This window comes from Macaca thibetana, chromosome 6 (assembly GCF_024542745.1).
Source record: "Macaca thibetana thibetana isolate TM-01 chromosome 6, ASM2454274v1, whole genome shotgun sequence".
NCBI lineage: Eukaryota > Metazoa > Chordata > Mammalia > Primates > Cercopithecidae > Macaca > Macaca thibetana.
The window spans coordinates 45,092,999-45,109,833 of record NC_065583.1 but is presented as its reverse complement, the minus strand read 5'-3'; positions in this window follow the sequence as shown (position 1 = coordinate 45,109,833).

The following is a 16,835-nucleotide window of genomic DNA, read 5'->3' as shown; positions in this document are numbered from 1 at the left end:
TCACACATTTGCAGCCAACTGATCTTTGACAAAACCACAAAGAACTTAGAATGGGGAAAAGGTAGGCTCTTCAGCAAATGATGCCAGGAAAATTGGAGAGCCACATCCAGAGGAATGAGACTGGATCCCTATCTCTCATCATATACAAAGATCAAGTTAAAATGGATTAAAGACTTAAATGCGAGACACAAAATTATAAAATTACTAGAATAAAACCTAGGGAAAAATTTCCTGGTTCTTGATTTAGGCAATGAATATATGACTAAGAGCTCAAAAGAATAGGCAACAAAACCAAAAAATAGATAAATGGAACTTTATTAAGCTAAAAAGCTTCTTCACAGCAAAAGAAATCATTAACAGGGTGAAGAGACATCCTATTGAATGGGAAAAATATTTGCAAACTATTTATCTTACAAGGGATTAATATCCAGAATATACAATAAACTAAAAATCTTAATAAGAAAAAAATCAAATAATACCATTAAAAAGTAGGCAAAGGACATGAATAGACATTTATTAAAATGAAACATACAAATGGCCAATAGGAATATGAAAAAAATGCTCATCACTAATCATCAGAGAAATGCACATCAAAACCACAGAGAGGTATCATCTTATCTCAGCTAGAATTGGTATTATTAAAAAGACACACACACACACAAAAACAATTTGGAGAGAATGTGAAGAAAAGGGAAAAGATTTCCCTTAAATTCTGCTGGCAGGAATTTAAGCTAGTACAGCCACTATGGAAAACAGTATGGTGATTTCTCAGAAAACTAAAAATGGAATTCCCATTTGATCCAGCAATCCCACTACTGTGTATCTACCCAAAGGAAAAGAAATCAATGTATGAAAATGATACCTGCATTCACATATTTATTGCAGCCCTATTCACAATAGCTAACATATGGAAATCAACCTTAGTGTCTATCAACGAATGTATGAATAAAGAAAATGTGATGTATATACACAATAAAATACTACCAATAAAATCATGTCATCTGCGGCAACATGGATGGAACTGGAAATCATTATCTCAAGTGAAATAAGCCAGGCACAAAAAGACAAATATCGCATATACTCACTTATATTTAGGAGTGGAAACTAGATAACAAGGCTGAGGATATGAGTGGGTGGGAGGGGGAAGGATGAAGAGAAGTGGGCTAAAGGGTACAAACATATGGTAAGATAAGATGAATAAATTCATGTTTTGATAGCAGAGTAGGATGACCATACTTAACATTGTACTTAAAATCATACTTAACACTGTAAATATATTGTACTTGGGTGATGGACACTGAATACTCTGTCTTGATGGAACCACATTATATACATTACACATTATTTTGTAACAAAATTTTTCATGGACTCCATAATTTTTCACAAACAAAAAAAAGCAAAAAAGAATAGGAAGAAGAAATATGCATCAGTATGGGAAACCAGAGATGGTATCATACTCATGTCCAAAACTTACATGAATTTCTGATATGGTACAGAAACTGCATGAGGAAGTGGACTGGCTTTGATATAATTAAGCAGAAGTTAACATGCAGAAATTGGATGTCCCCTAATTGGGACTCCTATTGGAACAGAGTGGGGCAGGCTGCTGGACAGAGGGATCTCCCTCTGAGTACTCTTCAACACTGCAGATCAGTCAACAGAATCAGCACAGCAGGCAGTGGTCCATCAAAGGAAAAGCCTTGGAGAAGAGGACTGCATATTGAGAGGCAATTTAAGACCCGCTGGGTGGATTTTCCCTCCATCTATGATGCCAAGAAGTAACAAAATGTTACCTATAGCAAACATTTCAATCAGAATAGTATAGAAAGACAGCTAGCCTGTTTGGAGCACTGAAGCATACACTTGTTTATTAGCCTTGGGATTTTATGGGGAAGAATCCACTGATATTTGTGGCGTGGAAAGAAAGATGATGTGATACCTGCTGGTTTTTGAGGTGCAGAAATTTGACTGTTTATCATTTATTTTATCCCCTGTCTAAGGTGTACTCCCTCCTTATCCTCCAAGACCCAGCTCAAATGCCCATTCTTTCACAAAACCATTTCTTGTTACTCCATGCGAGTTTTTATCCTCCTCAGCTAGAAGTAATATTTATCTTTCTTCTTGTTTGTTGATCACTGGGGGAAATTTCTTCATTAACTTTTCCAGCCATTTTTTAACTGCCTCACTCCATGCTAGAAGCAATGACTTTCTGAATTCTGCTACAATGTATCAATTTTTTGTGTTCTTATACTGAATATAAATGAGATAATATAGTACACAGTCTTTTTGTAAAATTTGTTTATCCATTCTCTTTTTAATCAACTTTCTGATTTCCTCTAACTTTTTCTTCTAGAAAGCTCTATATTTTTAAGCTTTTATATTTAGATATATGATATTAAGTGAATTAATTTTTGTGTATGGCATGAAATAGGGGCTGAGGCTTCTATTTATTCATACAAACACCCAATTATTCTAGCACCATTTGTTAAAACGTTTTCAGTTTTCTCCACTGACTTTGTGCATTAAAATTCAGTTGTCCATATAAGTGTCCATATGTATTTAGATTCACAATCTTTTCCATCAATCAATTGATCTAACACTATCTTTATTACTATATATTTATTTTGAAATCATAAAATATAAATTATCCAACCTCATTCCTCTTTTCAGGCTGTTTTTCTTATTATAGACCCTTTGAATTTCCATAAAAATTTTACTTTATTATATATTTACTTTCATAAGTTCAACTTTTATTCTAGATTCAGGGAGTACAAGTACAGTTTTGTTACTTGGGTATATTGCACGATGCTGAAGTGTTTGGAGTATGATTGATCCCATTATGTAGGTACTGAGAATAATATCCAATAGTTAGTTTTTCGGTCCTTTTCCCTTCCATTCCTCCAATGTTTAGCTCACACTTATAAGTGAGAACATGTGGTATTTGGTTTTCTGTTCCTGAGATATTTTGCTTAGGATAATGGCCTCCAGCTCCATCCATATTTCTGCAAAGGACATAATCTCATTCCTTTTTATTGCTGCATAGTATTCCATAGTATAAATGTACCACATTTTCTTTATTCAATCCACCATTGGTGAGCACCTACCTTGATTCCATGTCTGCTATTCTTAATAGTACTGCGATGAGCATATGAGTGCAGGTATCTTTTCGGTAGAAATGTTTATTTTCTTTGGGATATGTACCCAGTAATGGGATTGTTGGATCAAATGGTAATTCTCTTCTAAGCTCTTTGAGAAATCTCCAAACTGCTTTACACAGTGACTGAGCTAATTCACATTCCCGCCAGTAGCGTATAAGCATTCCCTTTTCTCTGCAGCATTGCCAACATCTGCTGTTTTTTGACTTGTTAATAATAGCTATTCTGACTGATGTGAGATGGTATCTTATTGTGGTTTTGATTTGCGTTACTTATTAGTGATGTGGAGCATTTTTTCATATGTGTGTTAGCTACTTGCATGTCATCTTTTGAAAAGTGCCTGTTCATGTCTTTTGCCCACTTTTCAATGGTGTTATTTGTTTCGTGCTTGTTCAGTAGTTTAAGTTCTTTATAGATTCTGAATATCAGGCCTTTTTTGGATGCATAGTTTGTGAATATTTTCTCCCATTCTGTAGGCTGTCTACTCTGTTGATAGTTTCTTTTGCTATAAAGAAGTTCTTTCGATTAAAAACCAATTGTCACTTTTTTGCTTTGTTGCAATTGCTTTTGAGGACTTAGTCATAAATTCTTTGCAAAACTGTTATCTAGAGATGTTTTCCTTCTAGGATTCTAATAGTTTGAGATCTTACATTTAAATCTTCAATGCATCTTGAGTTAAATTTTGTATGTAGCGTCCAGTTCCATTCTTCTGCATATGGCTAGCCAACAATCCCAGCATCATTTGTTGAATAAGGTGTCCTTTCCCCATTTCCTATTTTTGTCAACTTTTATCAAAGATCAGATGACTGTAGATGTGTGGCTTTATTTCTGGGTTCTCTATTCTGTTCCATTGTCCTATGTGCCTGTTTTTGTACCAGTATGCAGCTATTTTGGTTACTGTAGCTTTATAGTATAGTTTGAAGTTGGGTAATGTAATGTCTCTGGTTTTGTTATTTTGCTTAGGATTGCTTTGAATATTCAGGCTCTTTATTGGTTCCATATGAATTTTAGAATAGTTTTTTCTAGTTCTGTGAAAAATAACATTGGTGGCTTGGTAGAAATAACATTGACTCTGCAGATTGCTTTAGGCAGTATGGCTATTTTAACAATACTGATTCTTCCAATCCATGAGTATGGAATGTTTTTCTTTTTGTTTGTACTGTCTCTGATTTCTTTCAGCAGCGTTTTGTAGTTTTCTTTGTAGAGATCTTTCACCTTCTTTTAAAGATATATCCCTAGACATTTTATTTTTGGTGGCTATTGTAATGAGATTGCATTTTTGATTTGACTCTCAGCTTGAATATTATTACTGTATGGAAATGCTAATGATTTTATACATTGATTTTGTATCTTGAAACTTTACTGAAGTCATTTTTCAGTTCCAGGAGGTTTTTGGCTGAGTCTTTGGGTATAAAATCATATTGTCTGTGAAGAGAAATAATTTGACTTCCTATTTTTCTATATTACAGGTGCCTTTTGTTTCTTTCTCTTGCCTGATTGCTCTGGCTAGGACTTCCAGTACTATGTTGAATAGGAATGGTGAGAGTTCTCAAAGGGAACAAGTCTAGGTGTTTTTTTTGTTTGTTTGTTTTTTTGGTTTGTTTTTTGGGCAGGGGGGTCTTGCTATGCTGACAAGGTTGGCCTTGAACTTCTGGGCTCTAGTAATTCTCCCACCTTGGCCTCTAAAGTGTGGGATTACAGGCATGAGCCATCACACATGATGGAATGAGTCTCGTTTTTGACTGTTCAGTATGATGTTGGCTGCCAGTTTGTAATTGATAGTCCATGGGTTTTGGGGGTGGTAGGTTTCTTTTATTATTACTGATTCAATTTTAGAACTCATTATTGCTGTGTTCAAGTTTTCATTTTCTTCCTAGATCAATCTTGGGAGATTGTATATTTCAGGAATTTATCCATTACCTCTAGATTTTATAGTTTGTATGCATAGAGGTGTTCATAATGGTCTCTGAGAGTCTTTTGTATTTCTGTGGGATCAATTGTAATGTCACCTTTGTCATTTCTAACTGTGCTTATTTGGCCCTTCTCTCTTTGATTCTTTGTCAGCCCCACTAGGTAGCTATCACTTTTCTTCATTCTTTCAAAAAACCAATTTTTGTTTTCATTTATCCTTTTATGGATTTTTAGGTCTCAATTTCATTCAATTCTGCTTTTAGTTATTTCTTTTCTTTTGCTATTTTGGGGTGAGTTTGTTCTTGTTTTTCCCTAATAATTCAAGAAAATTTCCCTAATCTTGCAAGTGAGATAAGCATTCAGATACAAGAAATTCAGAGAACACTTGTAAGATACTACATAAAACTAACATTACCCTGACATATAATCACCAGACTGTTCAATGTCAATACTAAGAAAAAATCTTAAAGGCAGCTAGAGAAAAGGTCAGACCATGTACAAAGGACACCCCTTGAGGCTTACAGTGGACTTCTCAGCAGAAACCTTACAAGCCAGGAGAGACTGGAAGCTAACCAAGAATTTCATATCCTGCCAAACTAAGCTTCATAAGCAAAGGAGAAGTAAGATCTTTTCCAGTCAGGGAAATGTATTACCACTAGACCAGTCTTACAAGAGATTCTTAAGTGAGTTCTCAACATGGAAATTAAAGAGATACCCACTACCATAAAAATACACTAAAGTACATAGCTCACAGACCCTATAAAGCAACCACACAATAGAAACTACAAAGCAATCAGCTAACAACTTCATGATAGGATTAAAATCTACATATCAATTTTAACCTTGAATGCAAATGATCTAAATTCCCCACTTAAAAGGCACAGAGTGGAAAGTTGGATAAAAAAATAGGACCATCCATTTTCTGTCCTCAAAAGACCCATCTAACATGCAAAGACACTCCTAGGCTCAAAGTAAAGGGTTGGAGAAAGAAACATTATGCAAGTGGAAAACAAAAAAGAGCAGGGGCACTATTCTTATATGAGATAAAGCAGACTTTAAACCAACAATAGTGTAAAAAAGACAAAGGAGGGCACTAGATAGTGATAAAAGGGCTCAATTCAACAAGAAGACTTAACTACCATAAATATACATGCACCCATCCATTGGAGCATACAAATCCATATAATAAGTACTTCTAGACCTATGAAAAGACTTAGATAGCCACAAAATAATAGTGGAGGACTTCAACATCCTGCTGACATTGATAGACAGATCATAGAGGCAGAAAACTAACAAAGAAATTCTGGACTTAAATTTGACATTTGGTCAGTTGGACCTAACAGACATTTACAGAGTACTCCACTGATCAACCAAAGAATATACATTCTTCTTATCCTCATATGGAACATACTCCAAGATTGATAACATGCTTGGCCATAAAGTAACTCTCAATTTTTTTTTTTTTTAAGTGAAATCATACCAACCATACTCTTGAACCACAGTGAAATAAAAATATAAATCACTACCATAAAGACCTCCCAAAACCACACAATTACTAAACAACTTGTTCCTGAATTGCTTTTGAGTAAATAGCAAAATTAAGGCAGAAATTTAAAAAGTTGAAATAAATGAAAATGGAGACACAATATACAAAAATCTCTGGAATGCAGCAAAAGCAGTATTAAAAGTAAAGTTTATAGCACTAAAGACCTACCATAAAAACTTAGAAAGATCTCAAATGAATAATGTAACATCACACCTAGAGGAATAGAAAAATAGTTAAATTTCAGATTTTAAATACCTATTAGTTTTCCATTTTCTTCAATGTGCTCTGCTGGGATTTTAATATTTGGAGAGAATAAGCACCTTGATAATTTTGAGGCATCTGATCCATGAAAATTATATACCTCTCCATTTATTTGGATCTTATTTCTTTTCTGTTTTGTATTTTTCAGTGTAGAAGTCTTGTACATCTTTTATTAGGTTTATTCTAAGGTGTCTTATATTTTGGTTGCTATTATAAATGTAATGTTTCAAATCTTTATTATCAGAATACTACAAGTACAATTGATCTATGTATGTTGCATGCATATTATGATGGTTATGTTGTCAGTAAATTGCCCTTCTGATCATTATGAAATGTCTTTGTTTTTCTCTGCTAATTCTCTTTGTTCTAAAGTCTGCTTGTTCTGATATAATATGTACATACCAGTATCCTTGTGGCCTTTTTATTTTCAATCCAACTCTATCTTTTAGGTTTAAAAGATGTTTCTTGTAAAAAGCGTGTAGTTGGGTTTTACTGGTTGCTTTTTTTTTTTTTTTTTTTTTTTTTTTTTTTGAGATAGAGTCTCGCTCTGTCGCCCAGGCTGGAGTGCAGTGGCACGATCTCGGCTCACTGCAAGCTCTGCCTCCTGGGTTCACGCCATTCTTCTGCCTCAGCCTCCCGAGTAGCTGGGACTACAGGTGCCTGCCACCATGCCCGGCTAATTTTTTTTTTTTTTTTTGGTATTTTCAGTAGAGACAGGTGTCACCGTGTTAGCCAGGATGGTCTCGATTTCCTGATCTTGTGATCTGTCTGCCTCGGTCTCCCAAAGTGCTGGGATTACAGACGTGAGCCACCGCACCAGGCCGCATGTTGCTTTTTTTAGCCAGTCTTACTTGTCTGCTTTTTACATATAGTGCTAACCAATTTGCATCTTAAGTATCAGTATGGTTGGATTTTATGTTTAGCTTCGTGTTACTTGTTTTTTGTATGTTTGTATTAGCTGTATTAGCTTGCTAGGACTGCCATAACAAAGTGTTAACCGGTTGGGTGACTTGAACAACAGAAATTTACATCTTCACAGTTCTAGGTACTGAATGAGGTCAGGGTGTTATCAGAGTCACTTCTTTCTGATGGTCACAAAAAAAGAATCTGCTTCAGGCCTCTCTCTTTGGATTAGATATGGCCATCTTCTCCCTTTGTCTTCATATAGTCTTCTCTTCATGTCTGTGTACAATTTCTTATTCTTATAGGGACACTCTTCATATGAGATTTGAGCTCACCCCAGTGACCTCATTTTAATGTAATTACCACTTCAAAGACGCTGTCTTCAGGTATGATCACATTCTGAGGTCTTGGGACTTAGAACTCCAACATATAAATTTGGGGAGGGTGCTAAATTTAGCCCACAACAATGTCCCATAAATTCTTTGTTTCTTTGTTCCCTTTTTCCTCCTTTCCTGCCTTCTTTTGGACAAATCAGGCATTCAAATATTAATTAATGTTAAGATATTGGTATTCCATTTTATATTATTTATTGATATCTTTGTTATACTTCTTTGTGTTAATTTTTAGTGATTGCTCTAGTGATTACCATCTGCAACTTTAACTTTTCACAGCTACCTTCAAATAATATTATACTATTCATAAACACATGAAGGGTGTTTCAATATTGTAATTCTATACACCCCACTATCATTTTATTTTCACAGCCAGCTCCTGGAAGAAAGAAAGAAATCACCCGAGGTTGTTTCCATATAGGAGAAGGACAAAAAATTGGCATCTATACACTCCACCCTGACCTTTGTGCACTTTTTCCATATATTTTATTTTACTTCTACATCTGTTATAAAGCCCAGAATATATTTTTATTAGTTTCACTTTAAAAGTCAATCAACTTTGATTGAAATTTTTAAAGGGAGAAAAAGTAGTATTTAATAAATTAAACTATATATATGATATCAACTGGTAAATATTAAATAGTATTTTAAATATATACAAAAATGCACACACATATTTATTCCTACATATATTGATGTGTTAATTTTTAACAATCTATATAACATTTTATTTTCATTCATCAGGTTAAAGATGCTGTTCTCTTGTTTCTGGCCTCCATTAAAACAGCAATTTCTAACCTTAGCTGCTGTGGCCATAGAGACGAATAGGCCAAGAAAAAGTTTCCATGAAGGAAAGAACTTTGTCTTCCATGTAACATTGGACTTCGAAAATACCACTCCCCACCCAGACATGGGCATGCTGCATTCCTCCTCTTACCATCACCATAGTATACTCTTTGTCAAGGCTCAGGGGGCTTCTTCACCCTGGATGAGAGATCCATGTACAAATTTTTAACATCAAGTGAGTCTGTACAGAAAATCACTGATGGACTCTGTACTCCCCTTGCTGTTTGTCCTTTGCAAAGCACAAAAGAAAATGGAAAAGGAGAAGACAAAGAGGAAACAAGGTCTTCTAAAAGATAAGAATATTCTGGTTTATAGGAGTGACTCTGGTGAAGGTGGGAGAAATGTTTTGGCGTGTAGTTTTGGAGCATACATGTGAGGATTGAATGATTTTGAAGATCCTCTTTGTCCCACCAAGCACACTCATTCAGCTCATGACACAACCTTAGGGTTTTGAAGGTAGAAATGAGAATGAAGATGTAATCTGCAATGTGTGGGCATCTGCGCATTAGCACGGACAGTGCTTTGCAAGCACATTATCTGTCTTTGCTTCACCTACTCCCTGGTATTATCCCAGTAGTGGCTGCATGCATTCTGATCTGAGATTTCTTTTGAGGAGACCCTCAGGGCTAAACGATTTCACAGTATCCAAATGCCTGAATACAAAGTGGATTACTAAATTTAAAATGGGATTAAGTTGGGGTAAGTGCTTTATCCAAATCATGGTGCTGTAAGATTTGTCATGTGCAAAAATATTATCAATCAGTGATATTCTGAATGCAATTATCTTAACTGATAATCTTCAATTTTGAATATTAAATCTCATTAAAATATGCAGTAGTCATTATGGTCTGATAGATTTGGCAGATAGTCACATATCGTATTTCCAAGTATAGGCTGATATTATGAATATACATAGTGAATTATGCTTAGAAAATATTGTTATAGATATTTGTTTTACACAAGCAGTTAACACTTGGAGTGAACATTCACAGGCAGTAAATTGAGGCAAATTATGTAATGCGAGAGACTGCTTGTTCATTATCATCAGTTAGGGACTTTTTGTTGTAAGAAAGAAAAAAGAAAAAAAAAAGCCAAATTAAACAGAAAATGGGGGTGAGGAAGGCAGTTCTTGGCTCACAAATTTGAAAGATTTAGGAATATTTCCGCATTTAGGTTATACTTGTTTCAATAACACATATATTATAACCAGAACTTGGTTTTTCTTTTTGCTCTATCTTTCATAGTGCTGGCTTTATCCTCAGGCTTCACTCATCGCTGTCTTCCCCATTCCAAGCCCTCTTTTCTTATTTATGAACAGCTACTGCTAATTGCAAACTCACAGCCTTAAACCATTCTCCAAGGAAGGAGGAGGGTCACTTCTAGTTGCTCCTGCACAAATCCTTAGATGCTCTTTCTCTTATTGGCTAAAATTTGCTGATATGTCCATCTCAAACCAATTATGGTTGACATTGGGAGAGGAGACCATAATAAGCTTAAATCAGTCAGGGCCTGGTCTTCAAACATAGAATGGGTCAGTTGCACCAGAACCATATAGTGTCAGAGGGAGGGAGGATGGGTTGGTTCCCACCACTTCCTGGGTACACTGGCCTGACAGAGGATTAGCATTTTACTCTCTGGGGTTGGTGACACAGCTTAAAGTTTCATTGCATTCAATCCTTTCCTTGTGCAAACCCCAGGCTTTGGAATTTTCTCTATCAAAACTAGTGCTCCCATTCAGGGCACCTACAGGTATATTGTACACTTAAAAGGGGCATTTCCTTCTTGTTTGGGCAAGTTTTCCTTCTAGGGATGAGTTCTTCTTCTCCTTCTCCTTCTCCTTCTCCTTCTTTTTTGAGACCGAATCTCACTCTGTCGCTAGGGCTGGAGCGCAGTGGCTCAATCCCGGCTCACTGCAACCTCCAGCTCCCAGGTTCAAGCAATTCTCCTGCCTCAGCCTCCTGAGTAGCTGGGATTACAGACATGTGCCACCAAGCCCAGTCAATTTTGTGTATCTAGTAGAGACGGGGTTTCACCATGTTAGCCAGGCTGATCTCGAACTCCCGACCTCTGGTGATCCGCCCACCTCAGCCTCCCAAAGTGCTGGGATTACAGGCATGAGCCAACACTCCTGGCTGGGATGAGTGCTTCTAATTCAAAAATCTCTAGGAACAAAATTAAACAGTGCAAGTTTCATTTCAAAGCATAGACAGCTATTTTATTCCTGGGCACTCTAACCAGAAGTGCACTCATCTGAAAGCTGCAGAATTGCTTGAATTACCATCATCTTCACCATCATCATTCTCATCATCACCTTCACTGCAGACACTGTAGGAGACACATTGCACATAGTGCTCTACTCCAATCTTGGAAGTAATCCTTTTTCTAATCCTATGCATGTTTCAAGGCCCTGTTCTGATCTTCCCTCAGAAATTCTTCCACAATCACCCTGACCCTCATAAATATTTTCTTTAGGTGATCTTTTCTGTCTCAATTATTTATCTTGCTCTTCCTTGTCTTGTCTTCCCACTGGGTTGTTAGCTGCTTAAAGGAGACCTTAGCTTCTACCTTCGTGTATCCTCAGAGCCTAACACAGTGGCCTTGAACATCATTCAAGATTGTGGAGCTCTCATTTCTTAAAGGAAATCAGAAAACCGTTGTACCACAGGAGAAAGCCGTTTGTACAGTTCACATTTCAGGACAGTCATCTTTGGCTGCATACTTGCAGGCTTATTCTGCAAAATTACATTGCTCTAAACACTTCTCACACTAAGGAGACTGAAGACTTGGGGCCAGAAATGTCTCCCTTAGCAGTTTTCCTTTCAGTTTCATTCCTGAAATGGGATTGGGATAAGCATTTGTAATATCTGACCTTTGTGAGAGTTAGAGCAGGCTAGCAAAAAGCAAAAAGATCTCAGACCTTGGAATCACACAAGCCTCAGTTTGAATTCTAAGTCAGCCACTTACTAACTGTATTACCTGATGGGAATTACTTAGTGTATTTAAACATTAACATGTTCTCCATAAACTTGAAAATATGATTCCTACATCTAAATGTTGGGAAGTATTCCTGCCTTTACCACAGCTAAATATACTGTAATACAATTCAATTTAATGCTAACCACCTGAAGTTACCATCAGATCAGCATGGTTCATAAAAAGACTGTATATTAGACATGAATTATAAATTATGTGGATCCACAAGCCACTTGCATTCTGACCAACAAACTACCAATCCAAGAGTTTTCTACTCTGCCCCTCATGTTTGATAATTTGCTAGAATGACTTACTGAACTCAGAAAAGTAATACTTATGATTACAGTTTTATGGGGGTGGATTCCTCATGAATGGCTTGGTGCCATCCCCATGGTAATGCATGAGTTCTCACTCTGGTTTATGTGAAAGCTAGTGATTTAAAATAGCCTGGAACCCCCTGTCTTGTTTCCCTTTTTGCCTTCTACTCTAATTGTTAGCTTCCTGATGTCCTCACCAGAAGGTGATGCCAGCACCATGCTTCATGTACAGCCTGCGGAACCATGAACCAAATAGTCCTCTTTTCTTTATAAATTACCCAGTCTCAGGTATTTCTTTATAGCAATGCAAACAGACTAACATACCATGTGACTTAACTCAATCTCTTGTTCCTCTCCTTTCCCCCCAAATTAAGATGGTCTAAAATGCCAACTCCCTAATCACATGGTAGGTCTTTCTGGTGATCAGCTCCACTCACCCAGAAGCTATCTAGGGGTCCACCATGAGTAACCTAACTAGCATAACAAAGACTCTATCACTTAGGAAATGTCAAGGATTTTAGAAGTTCTATGCTAGGAACCCAGGACAAAGACTAGACAAATTCTTTATGATACTGCTGGAAGATTATGAAATAATGAATAAAAATACAATTTTTTTGTTGAGAAAAAGTGGACACAGAATAAAGCACTTTGTTTAAAAAACTATTAATTTCAACAGTTAGGGGGATCAGGTAATTTTTGGTTACATAGATAAGTTCTTTAGCAGTGATTTCTGAGATTTTGGTGCACCTGCCAACCAAGCAATGTCTACTATGCTCAATATATAGTCTTTTATCATTCATCCTCTCCCAACCATTTTTCTCCCCATGTCACCAAAGTACATTCTATCATTCTTATGCCTTTGCATCCTCATGGCTTAGCTCCCACTTATAAGAAGAACATACAATATTTGGTTTTCCATTTCTGAGTTACTTCACTTAGAATAATGGTCTCCAACTCCATCAAAGTTGCTGCAAAAGCCATTGTTTCACTTTGTTTTATGGCTGAGTAGTATTTCATCAAGTACATATAGCATTCTCTTTATCCACTTGTTGGTTGATGGGCACTTAGGTCAGACCTAAGTTCCATACATTTGCAGTTGCAAACTGTGCTGCTATAAACAGGCATGTGCATGTGTCTTTTTCATATAATGACTTTTTTTCCTTTGGATATGATATGGTTTGACTCTGTGTCCAACACCGATACATGGTGTTGCACCTATGGGTGCACAAAAATTAAGAATTGAAGTTTGGAAACCTCTGCCTAGACTTCAGAGGATGTATGGAAACACCTGGATGTCTAGGCAGAAGTTTGCTGCAGTAGTGGAGCCCTCATGGAGAACCTCTGCTAGGACAGTGTGGAAGGAAACTGTGGGGTTGGAGTCTGCACCCAAATCTCATTTTGAATTGTAGTTTCCATAATCTCCATGTGTTGTGGGAGAGATCCAGTGGGAAGTAATTTAATCGTGGGGACAGTTACCCTCATGCTGTTCTCATGATAGTGAGTGAGTTCTCATGGGACCTGATGGATTTATGAGAGGCCTTTTAACCTTTTGCTCAGTACTTCTCCTTCCTGATGTCATGTGAAGAAGGACATGTTTGCTTCCCCTTCTGCCATGATTCTCGGTTTCCCAAGGCCTCCTCAGCCCTGCAGAACTGTGAGTCAATTAAACCTCTTACCTTTAAAAATTACCCACTCTTGGGCAGTTCTTCATAGCAGCATGAGAATTGACTAATACAGTAAATTGGTACTGCAAAGAGTGTGGTGCTGCTGTAAAGATACTAGAAAATGTGGAAACAACTTTGGAACTGGGTAACAGGCAGATTGAAACACTTTGGAGGACTCAGAAGAAGACAGGAAAATGGGAAAGTTTGGAACTTCCTGGAGACTTGAAGGGTTCAGAATATAGGAAGGCGTGGGAAAGTATGAAAATTCCTAGAGACTTGTTGAATGGCTTTGACAAAAATGCTAATAGTGATATGGACAATGAAGCTCAGGTTGAGGTGGTCTCAGCTGGAGATGAGGAACTTATTGCGAACTAGAGCAAAGGTGACACTTTTTATGCTTTAGCAAAGGGACTGGAGGCATTTTGCCGCTGCCCTAGAAATCTGTGGAACTTTTAACTTGAAGGAGATGATTTAGGATATCTGGTTGAGGAAATTTCTAAGTGGCAAAGTGTTCAAGAAGAAGCAGAGCATAAAAGTTTGGAAAATTACAGCATGATGATGCAATAAAAAAGAAAAACCTGTTTTCTGGGGAGAAATTTAAGCCTGATGCAAAAATTTGCATAAATAATGAGGAGCTGAATGTTAATCACAAAGACGATGGGGAAAATGCCTCCAGGGTATGTCAGAGACCTTCACAGCAGCCTCTGTTATCACAGGCCTGGAGGCCTTGGAGGGAAAAATGGTTTTGTGGGCTGGACCCAGGGCCCTCCTACAGTATGCAGCTTTGGGACATGGTGTCCTGTGTTGCAGCTGCTTTAGCTTCAGCTTTGACAAAAAGGGCCAAGGTACAGCTTCTGCCATTGCCTCAGAGGGTGCCAACCCCAAGCCTTGGTGGCTTACATGTGGTGTTGAATCTGCAGATGCACAAAGGTCAAAAATTGAGGTTTGAAAACCTCCACCTAGATTTCAGAGGATGTATGGAGAAACCTTGATGTCCAGGCAGAAGTTTGCTGCAGTGGTGGAGCCCTTATGGAGAACCTCTATTAGTGTAGTGTGGAAGAGAAATGTGGGGTTGGAACCCACACACAGTATTCCCACTGTGGCACTGCCTACTGGAGCTGTGAGAACAGGGCCACCATCTTCTAGGCCACAGAATGGTAGATCCACCAACAGCTTTCACCATGCACCTGGAAAAACTGCAGACACTCAACACTAGCTCATGAAAGCAGGGGTGCTTGGAGGGGTGCTGTTTTCTGCAAAGCCACAGGGGTTGAGCTGCCCAAGGCTGTGGGAGTCCACTTCTTACATCAGTGTGCCCCGGATGTGAGACATGGAATCAAATGAGATAATTTTGGAGCTTTAGGATTTAGCTGCCCTGTGGGATTTCGGAGTTGCATGGGGCCTGTAATCCTGTCCTTTGGCTGGTTTCTCCCATTTGGAATGGGTATATCTAACCAATGCCTGTACTCCCACTGTATTTAGGAAGTAACTAACTTGCTTTTGATTTTACAGGCTCATAGGTAGCAGGAACTTGCCTTGTCTAAGATGAGACTTTGGACTTGGACTTATGGGTTATGCTGAAATGAGTTAAGATTTTGGGGTACTGTTGGAAGGGCATGATTGTGTTTTGAAATGTGAGGACATGATATTTGGGAGGGGTCAAGGGTGGAATAATATGGTTTGGCTCTGTGTCCCCACCCAAATCTCACCTTAAATTGTAGTTCCCATAATCCCCATATGTCATAGAAGGGACCTGGTAGGAGGTAATTTAATCATGGGGGCGGTTACCCTCATGCTGTTCTTGTGATAGTGAGTGAGTTCTCATGAGATCTGATGGTTTCATAAGGGGCTTTTCCCCCTTTTACTCAGCACTTCTTCCTGCCACCATGTGAAGAAGGATGTGTTTGCTTCCCCTTCCACTATGATTATAAGTTTCCTGAAGCCTCCCCAGCCCTGCAGAACTGTGAATCAATTAAGTCTCTTTCCTTTATAAATTACCCAGTCTTGGGCAATTCTTTATAGTAGTGTAAGAATGGACTAATACAGGATAGATACAGAGTAGTGGGATTGCTGGCTCAAATGGTAGATCTCCTTTTCGTTCTTTAAGGGATCTCCATACTGTTTTCCATAGTGGTTATACTGGTTTACATTACCATCATCAGCATAAAAGTGTTCCTTTTTCACCACATCCACACCAACATCTATTTTTTTAACGTTTAAATTATGTTCATTCTTGCAGGAGTAAGGTGGAATCCCATTGTGATTTCCATTTGCATTTCACTGAGAACTAGTAATGTTGAACATTATTTCATGTTTATTGACTGTTTGCATATCTTCTTTTGAGAATTGTCTATTTATGTCCTTTGATCACTTTTTAATGGAATTGTTTATTTTTTGCTGATTCATTGTTTGAGTTCCTTGTAGATTTTGGATATTAGTCTTTTGTTGGATGTATAGTTTGCAAATATTTTCTCCCACTCTGTGGGTTGTCTGATTACTCAATCGATTATTTCTTTTACTGTGCAGAAGCTTTTTAGTTTAATTAGGTCCCACTTATAATTTTTGTTTTTGTTTCATTTGCTTTTGGATTCTTTGTCATGAATTCTTTGCCTAAGCTAATGTCTAGAAGAGCTTTTCTGATGTTATCTTCTAGAATTTTTATGGTTCCAGGTCTTAGATTTAAGTCTTTGATTCATCTTTAGTTGATTTTTAAGTTGAGAGATGAGGATCCAGTTTCATTCTTCTGTATGTGGCTTGCCAGTTATCCCAGCACCATTTATTGAATAAGGTGTCCTTTCCCCCAGTTTATGTTTTTGTGTTCTTCATGAAAGGTCAGTTGGCTGCAAGTTTGCCAAAGATCAGATGGT